This window comes from Peromyscus californicus, unplaced genomic scaffold, assembly GCF_007827085.1.
Source record: "Peromyscus californicus insignis strain IS unplaced genomic scaffold, ASM782708v3 Scaffold_22__1_contigs__length_63687245, whole genome shotgun sequence".
NCBI classification, from domain to species: domain Eukaryota; kingdom Metazoa; phylum Chordata; class Mammalia; order Rodentia; family Cricetidae; genus Peromyscus; species Peromyscus californicus.
Genome location: NW_026294525.1, coordinates 24,113,176 through 24,132,276, shown reverse-complemented (window position 1 = coordinate 24,132,276; position 19,101 = coordinate 24,113,176). Strand labels below are relative to the sequence as shown.

The 19,101-nt window shown below is 35.8% G+C and overlaps 1 pseudogene; it reads right to left on the bottom strand.

Moving 5' to 3' along the window:
• The window catches only part of LOC128118737 (60S ribosomal protein L34-like), a 54,149-nt pseudogene extending 40,228 nt beyond the window's left edge, over positions 1 to 13,921 (bottom strand).
• Between the last annotated feature and the right edge of the window lie 5,180 nt (positions 13,922 to 19,101).

Here is a 19,101-nt window from a genome sequence, read left to right as displayed (position 1 = left end):
AGAGAATTATTTATGATAATAATTCTGTTTAAATGTTATTTGCACCCATTTCACTTCAGTGTTCATGTATAAGGTCAAAAACACTTCATGAAAGAAATATATTAAGAGTTTTTGTGTCATTTAATGGGACAAAGTTTACTGTTGAGTTTTAGAGATTCAAATAAAGTATCATTTTTATGCTATAGCATGAATATACAACTATCACACCAAGCATATATAATTTATTTCTTTTTTGATATAATATTTTTATTAATTCTTTAAGAATTTCATACAATGTAATTTGATATTCACTGTTTCCATTTGTCCATTGACATCCCATATGCTAATAAGTAAGAGCGCTTTCATTGAACCATGGTTGACCATTCAGGGTTGACGCCCTTAACGGAAACGGACTCTCTCTCCTGGAAGACATCAATGAGAAGTATCTCCTCAGTTAGGAGCAGGGCTTGTGAAACCCTTCCTAATCCATGCTGGAATTTTGACTGGTTTGGTCTTGTGCAGGAAACCACAGCTGCTGTAAATTAATGTATACAGCAGTCCTGCCATGTCCAGAATCCTAATTGTATTGTATTGTATTGTAATCTACCTTTTTAAAGGATTATTCAAGCAGAATGAATATTTTATTAAATCTTCATGATCATGTATACCTAATAAATATTTAGGTTAAAAAACACAATGCTTAATGATATATTATTTGTTATGAGATACATTATTCATTTTTATATCAACAAATGTTTGATTTCCCAAGGTCAGGCTTTAAAATTATTGTTTCAACTATCTTAATTCATTCCAATAAGTTAAATCATTTCCCTCAGATTTACCCTCATGAATTCTATTCTTCTTGTGTTTTGGGAAAATTTTACTTTGTCAGAGGGTGGAGTCTATAATCTGTACCCTCATCACTAGGTTATTGCCATATTTCACATAGGAAACTTACACACAAGAAACTCATGATATTCTACTTTCAGAGGTAATCAAGTTTCCCCACTTATATTAATAAACTAACATGAAATAAATCATTTATTTTTCTGTGAATTTATATGAATTTGTCATAAATTTGATGTTTCATATTATTTAAATTTCTGAGAATGTCTAATAAAATTTTAATTCCAATACTAGATTATAAAACTCAACTTGTACACATTTCTCAAACTACAAAATTGAAGAAATACATGACATCTCATTTTACACTACTTTTTGTGCCCAAAGCAATCTCATTTGGGACACATTATTCTATAAACATCTTTATGTTTTCAGTTACTTATATTTTTCTCTGCTATAATATCATGTTTTTTAATCTTATACTTAAAAAATATACTTCTTTAAAATTTTTAAAGTGAGAAGTACAGCATGCACATAAGTCATTACAAAATACATAAATATCATATTCAACTGTTTGTTATCAATTGAACAACAACATAGCACCAAGACATTTTAAAAAATGGAGAAGAAAGAGTATGAAGTTGTATGAGTAGGAAGATTGGAAGGATCTTTGAGGAGCTGGGGAAGAGGAAAATATGGGCAAAATATATTGTATGAAAAATTCTTAAAGAAAAATTAGGACATTTTGAGAAAACCAAAGGCCTTCATGATTAGGTATTTCCAGAGAGACATTTATTTAATTGCATCATTAGCAAATGATTGATTGCTTATTATTGCTAAATGTGTGTTTATTTCAAACAAAACTGTAAAATGAATTTGAAGAAAAGATTTAAAAATACTAAATTGCACACAGATATATTTATACAAATAATCTGTTCTTACATACTTTAAGTCTATCATTTTTGTTTACATACAAACTATCATTTTTGTTTACATACAAACTCTCTCATTTATTCTTTGCTTATTTACCATCAATATTTTAGTTAGATTGGAATTTTATAATAAAACATTTGAATATCACAAACTATGAGTATCTTCTCTTGAGATTAATTAGCAAAAACGCAAATAATACATTATGACAAAAATAAATCAGAAAAAAATGGCAGAGAAGAAATAAGTTTGGATCTCATAATTATGATCTTAGAATGTCTTTATTAATAATATAAATATTAATAACAGAGATTGAAATAATAACTCATTTTTAATATTTTTATTTTATAATTTAATTTAATTTTACATATCAGCCATGGATTCCCTTGTACTCCCACCTCCCGCACCTCACCCCAACTCCCCCGCCTTCCCCCCAGCCCACACCCCATTCCCATCTCCTCCAGGGCAAAGACTCCCCTGGGGATTGAGTTCAACCTGGTAGATTCAGTCCAGGCAGGTCCAGTTCACTCCTCCCAAGCTGAGCAAAGTGTCCCTGAATAAGCCCCAGGTTCCAAACAGCCAGCTACTCCATGCCATAGTTTATGACACTTGAATGTACAAATAGGAACTATTACACTTGAATGTACTTGAATGTACAAATAGGAACACTTGAATGTACAAATAGGAACTATTACACTTGAATGTACTTGAATGTACAAATAGGACACTTGAATGTACAAATAGGAACTATTACACTTGAATGTACTTGAATGTACAAATAGGAACAATTAATTGCCTGCAAACCTCATGATGTCATTGTTTTTCTCTGCTGAGTAGCATTCCATTGTGTATACGTACCACATTTTATTTATCCATTCTTCAGTTGAAGGGCATATAGATTGTTTCCAGGTTCTGGCTATTACAAACAATGCTGATATGAACATAGGTGAGCAAGTGCCCTTGTGGTATGATTGAACATTCCTTGGGTATATGCCCAAGAGTGGTATAGCTGGGTCTTGGGGGAGATTGATTCCCAATTTTCTAAGAAAGCGCCAAATTGATTTCCAAAGTGGCTGTACAAGCTTGCATTCCCACCAGCAGTGGAGGAGAGTTCCCCTAGCTCCACATCCTTTCCAGCATAAGGTGTCTTCAGTGTTTTGATCTTAGCCATTCTGATTGGTGTAAGGTGGTATCTCAGAGTCATTTTGATTTGCGTTTCCCTGATGATTAGGGATGTTGAACAATTCCTCAAATGTCTTTCAGCCATTTGAGCTTCCTGTGTTGAGAATTCTGTTTAGATCTATAGCCCATTTCTTAATTGGATTGTTGGGCGTTTTGATGTCTAATTTCTTGAGTTCTTTATAAATTCTGGATATCAGCCCTCTGTCAGATGTGGGGTTGGTGAAACCTTTTCCCTCTCTGTAGGCTGTCACTTTGCCTTGTTGACCGTATGCTTTGCTCTATAAAACCTTCTCAGTTTCAAGAGGTCCCAATGATTGTTTCTCTCAGTGTCTGTGCTACTGGTGTTATATTTCGAAGTGATCTCCTATGCCAATGTGTTCAAGACTACTTCCTACTTTCTCTTCTATCAGGTTTGCTAGAAAAAAATCATCCTGAGTGAGGTAACCCAGACTCAGAAAGACAAACATGGTATGTACTCACTCATAGGAGGATTCTAGATGTAAAGCAGGGATGACTGGACTGCTACTCATAAATCCAGGGAGGCTACCTGAAAAATGGGACCCTAAGAGGGACACAGGGATTGCCCAATGACAGAGAGATGGATGAGATCTACTTGAACCACCTGGACGTGAGTGGGGGTAATGAAGGGCAAGTTTCGAGGGAAAGAGAGCTTAGGGGAGTGGGAGATCCCAGCTGGATCAAGAACAGAGAGGGAGAACAAGGAATAAGAGACCATGGTAAATGAAGACCACATGAGAATAGGAAGAAGCAAAGTGTTAGAGAGGTCCACAGATATCCACAAAGATACCTCCACAATAGACTGCTGGCAATGGTTGAGAGAAAGCCCAAACTGACCTACTCTGGTGATAGGATGCCCAAACACCCTAATTGTCGTGCTAGAAATCTCATCCAATGACTGTGGGAAATGGATGCAGAGATCCACGGCCAGGCCCCAGGTGGAGCTCCAGGAGTCCAATTGGCAAGAGAGAGGAGGGTTTGTATAAGCAAGAACTGTTCAGACCAAGGTTGGAAAAAGCACAGGGACAAATAGCCAAACGAATGGAAACACATGAACTATGAACCAGTGGCTGGGGGGTCCCCAACTGGATCAGGCCCTCTGGATGAGTGAGACAGTTGATTGGCTTGAACTGTTTGGGAGGAATCCAGGCAGTGGGACCAGGACCTGTCCTCAGTGCATGAGCTGTCTGTTTGGAATCTGGGGCTTATGCAGGGACACTTTGCTCAGCCTGGGAGGAGGGGACTGGACCTGCCTGGACTGAATCTACCAGGTTGAACTCAATCCCCAGGGGAGTCTTTGCCCTGGAGGAAATGGGAGTGGGGGGCGCTGGGTGGAAGGCGGGGGGGGGGGGGGCAGGGGAATCCGTGGCTGATACGTAGAATTGAATTGAATTATACAATAAAAAAAATATAAAAAAAAGAGTTATTATTTACTGTGGGACGGGACCTGTCCTCAGTAAATAATAACTCTTATTTGTACATTCATGTGTCAGAAACTATGGTATGGAGTTTATTTATAGATAATACCTTATTTAATTTTTATAATACTGATACCTCCCCAATAAACCGAACCATAGCTATCAGGCAGAGAAATACTAAATGCTTCATCTTTCATAGAAAATATTACAACAGCTCAGTGTGTCTGCAGATCAAACCAAGGAAGACAGCACTTAAGCCTCAAGTTTTGATGTTATTAACTTGTTGGTTGCTCATTTACCTGGGCATTGTCACTCTTTTATATTATATTATAACCTCACCTTCACAATGGTAATGCCTGTCCTATGCCTGTGCCATCACTCTATTTTAAGACCACATAGATTTCTGGAATTCATAATACAAATTTGGAAAGAAATTTGCTTTAGAATGAATCATAAATGATTTCTTACCCATGTGTGGTTTAAATATTTAAAAGACATATTGGGCTTAGATGATATTCCAATAAGTCAAATCTTTATAAGTTGTTGAGATGCAATAAATGTATTGTAAAGGCAAGATGGACATGAATTTTATTGGAATAGGAATAGAGTACCACAAAGTCAAAGTTTTGTTCCCTCCCTGATATGTATGTTGAAATCTTAACTCCCAGGATGATTTTAGGATGCTGGTCCATTACAAGGTAATGAAATCATATAAACAGAGGCCTATGGTGAAGTGTGACTGACTATAAAAGGGATTAGTCCAGATTCTCTTTGCTTTTCTCTTGTGTAAAGATACAAAACAAGATGGATACCTGAAATCCAACAAATTGACTCTCACTAGACACTGTGTGCCAGATTCCTAACCTCAAAAAATGCAACACAAAAAACAACAACAAAAATAAAAACCACTTGCTTTATTTATGTTGTTTGGATTATTGTACTTCATTGTAACAGCACAAACAGACTAAAATGGAATCCCATGAGCTATTTCATTACTTTTTCTTTTTCAATTTCATGGATTAGAACAACAAAAATGAAGATGTAATTCATTTGCCAACATCTGTCAACTTGTGATTGGTGTATGTTGGCAGTCTGACTCAGAAACCAGAAGAGGGAGATTCGTAGACTTCTCAAAAGAAGGCTAAACACAGGTCACTCTAGGGAGATACATCATATAGAAACAAGGGCTAGCTGTGGATCTCTGCATCTGCTTCCATCAGTCACTGGATGAGGGTTCTATGATGACAGTTAGGGTATTCAGCCATCCGATCACCAGAGTAGGTTAGCTCAGGCACTCTCTCAACCATTGCCAGTAGTCTATGGCGGAGTCACCTTTGTGGATTCCTGGAGATCTCCCTAGCACTCTGCTTCTCCCTACCCCCATGGTGCATTCATTTATCATGGTGTCTCTTTCTTTGTTCTCCCACTCTGTTCCTGATCCAGCTCAAACCTCCCCCTCTTCTGAGCTCACATTTCCCCATCCCTTGCCCTCCATTACCCCACTTCATGTTCAGTTTGCTCATGTAGATCTCATCCATTTCTCTGTTGCTTGGCGATACCTATGTCTTTCTTAGGGTCCTCTTTACTAGGTAGCCTGGAGCTGAGGTTTACAGTCTGGTTATCCTTTGCTTTACATCTAGTATCCACTTATGAGTGAGTACGTAACATGTTTGTCTTTCTGAGTCTGGGTTGCCTCACTCAGGATGATATTTTCTAGAACCATCCATTTGCCTGCAAACCTCATGATGTCATTGTTTTTCTTTGCTGAGTGGTACTCCATTGTGTGTATGTAACTGCCAGGTCCCAGTTTGAGCTCTAGGAGTCCAATCGATGAGAGAGGAGGGATTCTATGAGCAAGAGATATCAAAACTATGATTGGAAAAAGTAAAGAGACAACTAGCCAAACTAGTGGAAACATATGAACTGTGGACCAATAGCTGAGGAGCCCCCATGGTACTGGATTATGCCCTGTGGATAAGTGAGACAGTTGTTTAGCTTGAACTGTTTAGGGGGCCCCCAGTCAGTGGGACCAGAACCTGTCCCTAGTGCATGAGCCGGCTTTTTGGAAACTAGTGCCTATGGTGAGACACTTTTATGTTGTCTAGGTGCAAGGAGGAGGGGCTTGGACCTGCCTCAACTGAATGTACCGGACTCTGCTGACTCCCCATGGGAGAACTTGTCTTGGAGGAGGTGGGAGTAGGGGGTGGGTTGGGGGGGAGACTGGGAGGTAGGAGGAGGGAGGACAGGGGAATCTGTGGTTAATATGTAAAATGAATAGAAAATGTCTTAATTAAAAAAAAAAGAAAGAAAGAAACAAGGGCTACCCTCAGTCTCACAGAGATCTACTTGCCTCTGCATCCCAAGTGCTGTGATGAAAGGTGTGTACCACAGAGCAAGTGCTAGGATAGGCTCCAAAAGCTACACAGAGAAACCCTGTCTCTAAAAACCAACAAGAAGAAGTAGGAAAAAAAGCTAGCAGTAACAGAACCTAGTCAATGTTTAAAAGGCAATTCACAATTAAACACGAATACTAGAAAAATAGATGAGTGAAAACTTTATTGAAACTATAAAGGTTAAAAGAACATTATTCATATGCTAACCACTAATCCTTTTTCTTAGATTTGGACTCTAATTTTATTTTTTCTGTTCTTCCTTTCTTCTGCTTATGTGTAAATCCGGTATACTTTTAAGCTTATTTTTTCCTTACATTGGGAAGTTCTCAATGGTTACATCACTTGATCTTCTAGCAAACAAGTCTTAAGGCAAATTTTGCAAGGCAGTTATGGAAAATATTTTCTTTCTTTTATAGAGAAATAAAAATGGAAGTTTATGTTGTTCAAGAAACCATGTGTATTGCAGAACCCATCTTTTAAGATTGAGATAAAAAACATGAAGATGCAAGAGGGAAAACAGAGAAAGAGCTGAATCTTTCATTACCTCATTAGTGTCAGTATTAGTTTCAGTATTAATAACCTCAGAGTTTCCTTTTAAGTACCACAACTCCTTATTGATTAAGATGAGCTGAATCACACAACTTGTAAACATTGCAATGGAAACATGTATTGAAAATCCTTGTATGATAAAAATATAAGTGTGTTGTTGCTTTTTCTAGAAACACTATGCTTAACTTAAACATGATCTTTATTCTAACTTCATGTTTATACTGTACCAAAAATAAGAGGAGAAAAAACATTCTCTGTTACGATGAGAAAACCGGGTTATATCTTTAGTCTTGGAGGACTTTCAATTCCAAAGCTATAATCTCTCCATAAACAATGGCATGATTTATAGATGTGGCAAATATAATTGAATGAGATAACAGTTTCCAGAAAAATATCCATAGGCCATAGCACAGGCTTCTTCTTCAAAGATTGATGTATAAAAATAAATTTGAGAAGATTGGTCTTAATTGAAAATTCTAAATTCTTATCTTCACTTAGCTGATATGGGGAGATTATAATTTGTAAACCTTTCCTTTCATTAAATGGAAGTTACAATTTATCCATCTACTTTATAGATTTCTATCTATACAGAATGATTTTAAAATCTTTCTATATAGAGAAAATATATGTGTCAAACATAAGAGTTATACAAAAATTCAAAGAACATTATTTAGTATATTGCATTAAATTTGATGTGTCTTACTCATCTCAAAATTCACATTAGTCAACACTATAATTTATTTATGGCAAAAGTAGAAAGAATGGACAAATGGGTGACTGAAATAGATTGGATGAACAATAATAGTGTTTGATAAAGAAAAATGAATAGATTTTTTTCCCAACAATTAAGCACCACAACAATCATAACAGAATGAATATTGTAAAGCAAATGAAAAGCAACTCTGTACTACTTCAGTTTAGGTTCTAGGAAAAGTGAGTAATATGTTCCAAGAAGTTAATGGAGCGTTCCCTGACTTGTGAAAGTTGAGCAGGCAGAAATGACCCACTCATTTAGCATCCAAACCACTCTGAAGTGGCACTTGTGGATAAATAGAACCAACCATCCATGGGGCTCAAATAAGATTTAATATTGACTTTAGTAATACACTATCAAAAACCATCCAGGTGAATCATGGCCTATTACTTCTCATAAAAAGGAAAACTTGAAAAATCTTAACAGAAGAAGTTGGCAAAGCAAAGAACTCAATTGGGTCTTACACACTTGAAGACTTTCAATATGACAGAAAATAAAACAGGAGTTTAAAAGTAAGACCATCTACCTGTCCTATTTGCCTGAGTCACTGAGATACTGGCCACTAAACCCAACTCCCACAATTTTGTAAGAGATTTACAAGTGAAGTCATCCAACTGCCCTTTTCCACCTTGAAATACCAATAAACAAACTGAACATGCGTGTAAACTATTGGGTTTTAAAAATGATTTATAGTGAAAAGAAACCTAGCAGGAATTATTTAAAATAGTTAGAATTTCATATTGCGACAACTTTCATAATAGTTTGTTTTAAGTTCACATAGATACACATACTCTTTTAAAAATAATGACCATGTTCCTTACATATATTTTAAATCATGAATTCAACATACTACATTAATCTTTATTTGATGCACTGTTTTCTAAGAGCAAATTCATTATCTCACCTCCTTATGTAGTAATAAAATCATAGTTCTTTTATGGCTAACACATCAAGCCTCTAGAACAAAATGAACTTTTATAGATCTTTAGTCATTTGACTTATCATGTGATTTAATTTTAAAGATACAAGTCATCTAAAAGAAAGTTTTATTTTGCCATAAATGACAACAATCCTTTAAGATTTTCTGAATAAAAAATAACACTCTCTCTCTCTCTCTGTGTGTGTGTGTGTGTGTGTGTGTGTGTGTGTGTGTGTGTGTGCACCTGAGTGCATGTGTTCTTCTTTGGTATTCCTTAATTAGAGCGATGACCAGAATCTAGAGTTAATTTATCCTGACAACTAAGTTGGAGGATTTATTTGGAAAGGAGGTGCACTTGTTTGTCCTTTATTGATTTTTCTTCTTTGCATAATTTTATAATTCTACCATGGCTACAGCCCTGAAATACCAGAGGAATAAAGCCATGGCTTATATTCTTCTCCTGACTCATAATATAACCGTGTGTTAGAAAACCTGCCTCAAGTCAGAGCTGGCTTTCACAGCCTTGGCTTACACTTTGATTCCCCAGTTAGTGAGCATCTTCAAAAGTCTTTGCTTGTTACAGCTACACCCAAAGCAAATCCCAGAATTCCACTGATGAAAATGTTTTATGACGGCTTGAAATCTATTTCCACTTTTCTTGTGTTTCTCTGCAATTCTTTTGTCACCCAAGCCAGAAATATTAGAGCTATCCATCTGTAATTCCTGGCTTTGTCAAACACATCTTACAACTGTGTTTGCAAAATGACTCTTCTCCGATACTTTTTTCTCCTTCATTTCTTTAGGTAAATGAAATATATAGAATGAGCTTGCATCCTATGCATGCTTCTATACAAAAACTCTTTGAAAATGTAAGCATTTGTCCATAGCTCTCTATATTTTGAATACAGTTCCAGTGTCATAAAAATAACTCTTTTTACCTTATGCAGCTGATATAAAAAAATAAATTATATTTTTAATATATGCCCTATGTGGCGGGAGAAAATGAAAACAAAAGAAAACAATTCAAGATTGTGTCAAAACAGTGCATAATTATGATCCTGTCTAAGGTCGAACGTGTGCCAATAAATATTAACTGAATGAATCAGAGAAAAATCTTGAACACACATAGGGCTTTTCTAAGCCAAGAAAAATGAGTGAACTCAGGCTCTAAGGCATCATAATCAGAAGATGAAATTGATATGAACAAAAATATTATATATATAAACTTTGCATATACATATGTAAATATGTGTGCATATGTATTTAAAATACTTGTCTGCCAGACATGGCAGAAACTGTATGAAATGCAGATGTGAATCAAGATTGAAGATACAGATTTACATTTCTCAGAAAAGTAATTATTATAAAATACTTAGTAGTTTGTCTATTTTATGCAATTTTCCCCCTAAGAGTCCATTTTATCTGAGCAGTGTGATGTGTTAATCCCTTATCTATTGCCATTATGAAACACCATGATCAGATTGGATTTATGGTTCCAGAGAATTGGGGTGTATGATACTAGAGTACAGCATGACTACAGGAATAACTGAGAACTCACAACTAGAATTCAAGCAAGAGGCACAGAGATCTCTCTGGGATGCAGAGGATCAGTGGGTGGGACCTTTTGAAACCTCAATCTTGACCCAAGTGACATGCTTTCTCCAAGAATGCTATACCTTTTGTTTCTTCCCAAAGAACAGCTAACTGAGGATTCAGCACTCAAATACACGAGCAGTTGGAGGTATTCTCATCCAGACCTCCACATGTGCCATCTTTGTTTCTGTTAAATGGCTAACAACATTTCTTTATGAAACTAAATGTAAAAATAAGGATATTCAAACTTTAATCTTTGGCTACTGGACTGTACAAATGGAATGAATATTCGCCACAGCATGCAGAAATCTAAGCTGCAAATGAGTGCCTTATTGTACTGTAAACTGTCATCAAAAAGAAAAAAGTTTGCCACAATTTTACTATATCACTTTCAGTTAGTTTATTATATAGATAAGAAAGCGACAGAGAGACAGACAGACGGAGACAGAGGCAAAGTTTCAGGAGAGATGTGGGAAGGAATCGTGAGACTTTTCCTTAGTGATACAATGACAACTTCTTTCTTTTATGTTTTCTTTCAAAAAGTATTTTCCTTACTAAGGATAATTTATGCACATGAATGGAGCCATGCTTTTAAACAAGCACTTACATTAGTCTCCTCTTCTTTGTGACTCCCAAAATAAATGTATAGCAATTTTTCTTAGCTATCTTTTCCTAAATTTATCTTTTATGATGGTTAGTAGGTATTTGGTGTTCCAGATTCTCTACTTTGCTTTCACATCTTCCTTACGAACATTTCTACAGCATCTATCGTGATAATACTTTGATCCATAATCTCTCTGCCCTTCACATTGGCAGCTATTATCAATTGGCCAATAGTATAATTTCAAGCCTAGTTTTAAAATCTGATCAAGTTTAACATCATTTTCCTATCCATGCCATTTCTAAGCTCAGTGTTCCTGCTTTTGGTCACCTTGGTGGCGGAGTACTGAAATATCCATCCAGCTGACATCCTAGCATCTTCCTACCTGTTGATTCAAATTTATTAACTGCACTATTAATCTGATGTTTTGTTTCTCTAACTCACCTACTGGCAATGAAAAAAAATAAGCACTGATTCCAAATTACCCCAGAAGGGATAGTTGTCACCTAATTTAGGGTTCATGTTTAAAAAAAAAAACAAAACCAAAAAACAGTAAACCAATTTTCTTCTGTATTCTGTTCTGATGCACTTTTCTTATTCATAGTACTGTGCAATTCCTTACCAATGTGCATTGATTCCCTCATATGTGTTTTTCCTTATGCTATTCTAAATGTTGGAATTGTCTTTTCTTTCATCTTAAAATATCTAAGTACTTACCATGTTAACACTCACAAGATGTAGCACGTCTTATACCTACTTCTTTCTAATGATATTGATACTGCCTTTATCAATATCAGTTACTCTAACAAACGCTGTTAAATCCAATTAAGTAAAAAAAAAGAGAACTACTAATAATCCAATTATTATCTTTCAGTATCTGGAGGATGACATTGTTTAGCTGGCTTGTTCTGGCTTAGGTTTTCATGTGAGATTGCCATCAGCTGCTTTCTGTGCCAATCTTGATATGAAGGTGTGCCTCCAACAGGGTGGTCCAGTTTCAAGAAGGATATTAGGAACAGAAGAAGCAGAAGACCTCAGCTGCTTTTGTTCTTCATAATATAACATGTAATTATGGCAGACTACTAACAACAAATCTAATCCACAAATCGTTCATTTGCTCATCTCAGGGCCACATCTATCTCTCTTTCCCTTTTTGGGAAGTGAAACAGTGACTTCAGTTGATGCTTATGATAGAAAGTACTCAGTTCCATCTTTCAAAGGAAATGTAAACATGGGACATGTTTTGAAAACCATCCACGAGTTATTTTGAACTTCTATTTTTTTTCATGATGTTCACTTTGAAGAAGGACTCTTAATTGTTTCTTTGGATCATGTATTTGTTGTATTATATAGTTGAATTGCATTTATTTGTGATTGTTCCGGGTTTGAGTGATATGTACATGTTTTGTTTTGTTCTCAGAATTATAAAATATCCACATAAGTCACTTTGAAATAAATAAATATTGAGTGTATTTCTATTAATTTAGCTTTTGCTTAGGATATTGAACTACAAACCTCCCAAATACAAGCATTATGAATAGAATTTTATCAAAGAGAGTGACAACATTTTACATGATACATGTGCACATTGGAATACTTTTATTTCTGGTTAAGGAATTAGAAATGTTGCCAGTGAAGCTATGTCAGAGATAGAATATTCACTATATTTTATTTTATTTTTTCCTCTTATTAAAAATAGTTCTTCTCATATAATATATCCTAATTGCAGTTTCCCTTTCCTTTATGCCTACCAGTTCCTCCTCAATTCCTCTTCTATCCAGATTCATCCAGATCTTTCTGTCTTTTGTTAGAAAACAAATAAGCTCCTAAGGGATAACAATAAAATACATTATAAGATAAATCAAAAGCTAACACATCAAAATAGAACACAAACAGTCAGAAAAGAGCCCAAGAAAAAGCATAAGAAACAAATAGACACTCAGGGATCAACTTGTTTGTATCCTCAGAATCACAAACACTAAACTGGAAGCATATATATATATATATATATATATATATATATATATATATATATATATATATATATATATATACACATATATATATATACATACATACATATATATGTATATATGTAACTTATAGGCTAAAAAGATAGAAAAACAATACAAAATATTTTAAAATAAAAGAAAAAATAGAAAGTGAATAAGATAAAATTAAAACAAAAGCAACAACAACAACAAAATAAAGCACTGACAGATTATTATGGGACAAGGAACCTCCAAAGATACCATTGAATTTGCCTTCTGTTTGCTATGTACTGCTGGGCATGCAGCCTACCCTTAAGAGTAGTTTGTTTCCCCCAGAGGAACTCCCTTGAATGAAATAAAATTTTCATTTGCAAGAGGAGGTAGCCTCTGGATTAGGGAAGGAGGCAAGTGTCCATTTCTTTCAACTCTAGGGTCTCATCTGGTACAGACTCATTCAGGCCCTGTGCATGCTTCTGCTGTCTCTGTGAGTTCATATGTTTGTTAATCATGTTAATTTAAAGGCCTTTATTTCCTTGGTGTCCTCCATTCCCTCTGAGTGTTATAATCTTTGAAATGGGGTTGCCTGAGACCTTACAGGAGGTATTTGATAGAAAAAAAAAAAAACATTTACAGCTAAATTTTCTGAGGTATCTTACTCTCCGCATAATGTCTGGTTGTTGGTTTTGTATTTGTTCACATCTTCTGCAGAAGGATGCTTCTCTGATGATGGCTGAGCAAGATCCTGATCCATGCGAATAGCAGAATGTCATTAGGAGTGATTTTATTTCTACATGTTGTTTTGTTTTGTTCTATAACAGTAATATTTGATCTTATTCAAGTCCCTGGACGATCTAGTCTCCGATTACAGGCCAACCAAGCAGTGTCAGTTATGGGTTCCATCTCAAGGCTTCAAGTCAAATCAGATATTGGTTGGTTATTCACACATGCTTTATGCCACCATTGTATTGTCACACCTTGCAGACAAGACACAATTATAGATCAAAGGGTTTGTAGCTGGGTTTGTGACACTTTTCTCCATTGGTAGCATGTAAAGTACCTTCCTTTACCAAAGACAGTAGTATGCAGAGGTAAAGGCTCAGTATAGGCACCAGCTAGACTTCTCCATGTTCACTGACTTGTATAGGTGCTGTCCTTAGCAAAAGGCTCTTTCTGTCAGTTTGTGGAGAACAATCTATTGTCTTTGCAACAACTTGGGTTGTTTGGGAATTCCTATGGGACCCCTTTGGACAACAACTTAATTAAATACAACCCAATCCCAGTACCAGATGCTCTGTTTGGGGACAAAGAGAATTTTCAGGACTTTGTCTCCTTCATTATTTGGCAACATAATTTACTTTACCTTCATACATGTATATATTATAGGAAGCTTCTACTGTATTAGATCTCTATACTACCCTTCAAATGGCCCTAATTTTAGTTGTCTCTCCCAAAATTCTCATCTTTCTCCCCCTTTTTTCCTCCCCCTCTCCTCTTGATCCTCCCATTCCAGTCCCTCACTCCCACAGCTACCTATTCAATGTCCCATTCCTTGGCAGATTCCTCTACTACCACCACCCAGCTTCTGACTCTATACCTATCCTCTCTGAGTCTAGGGAATGTAGCTTGGTTATCATGTTCTAAACAGCTGACATTTACATATGAGCAAATAAAAACCTATTTGTCTTTCTGAGTGTTTCTTACTAAGGAAGTTTTTTGTTTGTTTGTTTGTTTGTTTTTTATTTCTGCCAATTTACCTGTGAATTTCATTTTTTGATGGCTGAATGATATCCCATTGTGTAAATGTATCATATTTTCTTTACCCATTCTTTTGTCAAAGGACATCTGGGTTGATTCTGATTTCTGGCAATTATGAATACAGCAGCAATGAGCATGGCTGAACAAGTGTCTCTGTTGTTGCATGAATTGTCCTTTGGATATACACCCAAGAATGATATAGCAGGATCTTGAAGTAGATCAATTTCCTTCTTCTTGAGAAAATACCACACTAATTTTCATAGTGGCTGTGCAAGTTTGCAGTCCCACTAGCAATGAATGCGTGTTCCCTTTAACCCATATCCTCTCCAGCATGAACCATAATTTCTATAATGAATCTTAGCCATTCTGATGGATATAAATCGAAATCTCAAAGTAGTTTTGATTTGCATTTCCCTGGTGACTAAGGACACTGAACATTTCTTTATGTGCTTCTCAGACATTTGAATTTCTTCTACTGAGAATTTTCTATTTAGATCTATGCCTTATTTTCAGTTGGGTTATTTGTTTTCTAGATACCTAGTTTATTGAGTTATTAAGTATTTTAGATATCATCCCTCTGTTGGATGTGTAGTTAGTAAAATTCTTTTCCTGTTCTGTAGGCTGCTGCTTTCTCTGAGCGACTGTATCCTTTGCTGTGCAGAGGATTCTAAGTTTCATGAACTGTCATTTATTAAGATAATATTGGCTATGGGATTCTTTAAAACTGCCTTTATTAGGTTGAGGTATGTACCTCGTATCCCTAAGGTATGTCCATGTATCTTGGAGAGGTGTGGAATTTTCTCAAAAGCCATTTCTGCAACTAATGAGACGACTATGTATTTTCTGTTTTTCAGTTTATTTCTATTCTTACACTTTTTAATTTTTTAGCTCTTTGAAAATTCTGTACAATAAGTTTTTATCATATTTACTCTGTTTCTCCCCACTTTTCTTAGGGACACCCTCTTTCCCACCCAAATTTATGTTCTTCTTGTCCATATCAAGGTCAGTTTTTGATCCCTAAATACTCTTGATGTGTGTGGCCTTTCACAGGAGTATGGTATTGTTGTCAGATGCTGAGCTTTTAGAGAAAATTGGCACTACTCCCCAACAACAGAAACTTACCAATAGTTCCTCAGCTAGGGGTGGAACTATGTACTCAACTCTCCACTCCATACTTGGATTTTGTATGGTTTATCTCACATGAGACTTGTTCATGCTATCAAAAGTCTAGAGTTCATATTTGTAGCTGCCTGCTGTGTCCAGAAGGCACTGTTTCATTCTAATTTTCCACCCCTTGCTGGTTTTACACTCTTTCTTCTCTTTACACACCAGTCCCAAAATGTATGGAGTAACAGGTACAATATATATGTTCCCTTTAGAGTTGAACCTTTCAAAGTAACTTTTTTTCTGACCCCTTGTCATTTTTTTTGTTTGCTCTGAGAACATCCTCTTGTTCTTCACCGTGTTTCATAGCTCCAAGGTCAACTAACTATAGGTACCTGAGTGACATGGAAAATTATTCCAGAAAATACAATGATGTCTTGATTTTATGTCTTGATGTAAGATCTATTGCTGACATTGCATACAAAAGTAGAAAATAGAGACTATGAGTGTTCTCATTTGGACATTAATTCAGCCCTGGCTTAGCCCCCTTGCTTTCTCTAAGGCAACACTAAAATTTGGCTTTTTTTTCTTCTTTAGGAAATGCTCAGCAATATAACGAATACTATCTTAGTGAAGTGCAACTTCCTTCATGAATCCATTTGACTGAAAATATGTTCCTGTAAATTGAATACATACATGTCTATAACAAGTTAATGGGCATTTCATCATGAAAAACGGATCACTGTGTCAGTTGATATTCACAGTATGTGTGTCCTTTGACAAGGTAGTCATTTCTATTGCAAGTATGACTAGCATCATGCTTAGAAAATTACTAAAGCATTGGATGAAAGAAATAAAAATAATACTCCAAGGAAAAACAGTTTATTATAATCTATTGAATAATCACAATAAACCATCCAAAAAAGATCACACTATTGACAGAAACCCATAATAATAGTAACAGAGCAGATATTTTATAGTATTGTATTATAATATACTTCTAAAATTTTATTTATCAGACATGAAAATGAAGAAAACATAGTTTTAAAGAGTCATTCAGTTTCCTCTCCCTTTTTCTTTCTGTTTTCAATATCTTTAATTTTTATTTCTGAGAATTTCATACATGTACCCCATAAAATGTTATCATTTCATTTCTCCATTTCTTCTTCCAATTCCACCCATATCTTTCCATTTGCCACTGTCCGCTGCAAACAGTATCATTTCTAGCCAAGGCTGAATACCTGACAGATCCATGGTATAAAAACAAATATTTATGAGGCAATTAAACAGCATGCTTATTTAGAAAAAAAAACAAGCAAGCAAATACAGTATCAGGTTTTACTCTAGGGCCAATGACCTTCCAGCCATGGGCTTTTGGCTGGACTTATAGAAATAGATATGAAATTCCTGTAACAGCCATGCCATTATTGTATAAATAGGCATATCTTGACTGGAAGGTTAGCATGCAGCATGCAGGCTCCAGTGATGTGTAAGATCATTAATATCTTCCCTATCCCATGTCCTGTACAGTATTTTCTCATACTATGAAAATTAGAACATAGGGTAGAAATTTCTGAGTTCCTTTGAGATAGATGTCTCTATGCCCTGCAGCCAAAGTGTGCCACATCTTCAACAATAAGTTCTTACCATGAAGTTATGGTGAGTCATGGTTAATCTTTTCACTACCCAGTATTCTCCTCCACCTCAACCCCCCACTTCCATCATCGCATAATTTTTTAACCTATAGTAGCCTCCCTCTTCTCTCTTTTCCTATGCATTCATCTATCATCTTAATTTTCCTTCATTTCGGTTCTAGGAAAGTAGACTTTCATATGGCTTTCTGAACTCTTCCCTTTCATTGGCATCCCTGTTTACCCCCTGATTTCCTCCATATTCCCACACCCTGGTTAAGATTTTCAACCTATAGCATTATACTTCACTACTTTCATTTTACTTTCCATCAACTGTCCTGTTTCCTTCACTTTGCCCACCCACAAGACACTGTTCCTCTCTGGTTTCCATCTGAGCCTGAAGCTGAATCCCCAAAACGATCTCAATCTTAGGTAGAATACATGACTTTTCTCTTTCTGGGCCTGAGTCACCTTAGCACAATCACAATTGTCCACAATTGTCATCCTACCTACAGATTTCATTTTTTTGTTACAACTGAGTTAAATTATCACGTTTTTCTTATCTATTAATCTAGGGATGGCTATTTCCCTGTTTTACCTAGCACATAGCAAAGACAAGTAAGGGCTTCCCAGGCACCAATCAATGAATTTAAACTTCACACCCACCCAGCTTCCATGAATATCCTTCTACAGATTCCCTAGCTCCTGCCACTGACAGGTTAGCAATCCCCAGACCATCAGCCCCCGGCACACACGTCCACTCAACCAACTAATAACAAATATACAAATCCCCACACAGTACTAGGAACTGCAAAATCCTAGACAATACAGTTCCTCCAAAACTTAATAATGCTATTAAATAGCCCCCATGAGAACAACCTGGAAGAACTTCTGGACATAGAATTCAAAAGAATAATTATAAATATATTCCTTTCCTTTTCTAGTACTACTGGGACTTTAAAATTTAAGGCCATAGAGAGATCGTGTTCCCTCAAAATGTACATTAAGTTCCGGCACTTTAAATCTTTGAGATGGTGAATTGATTGCCAATAAAAATAAACATGATGACTCATAGCAAATACCAACAAGTATGAACAGAGAAGTGCTTCTGATAAACTGAGAATAAATCCTGAGAAACTCCAGTCATTGCTAGGATTGTGCTACGAGTAGACAGGTAGCAAGTTATCATCGAGCCTGTTGACAGAGTGAGCAGCAACCAATGAAAACAAAACAATAATGTAGTAATATATTTTTGTGAGGGACAATTTTGTAAAAAGGAAAAAAATCTACTGTATATTTGTCTCATCTAAGCAGTGTAGTTAATTTTAAAAGACTACCTTTTATCATTAAGTTGTTGGGAGTTTTACTAGTCAAATCTGTCTCTGTCCAACAAAAGCAAATCTATCTCATAAAAACATCCCTCCTTTTCCTTCCTTTTATT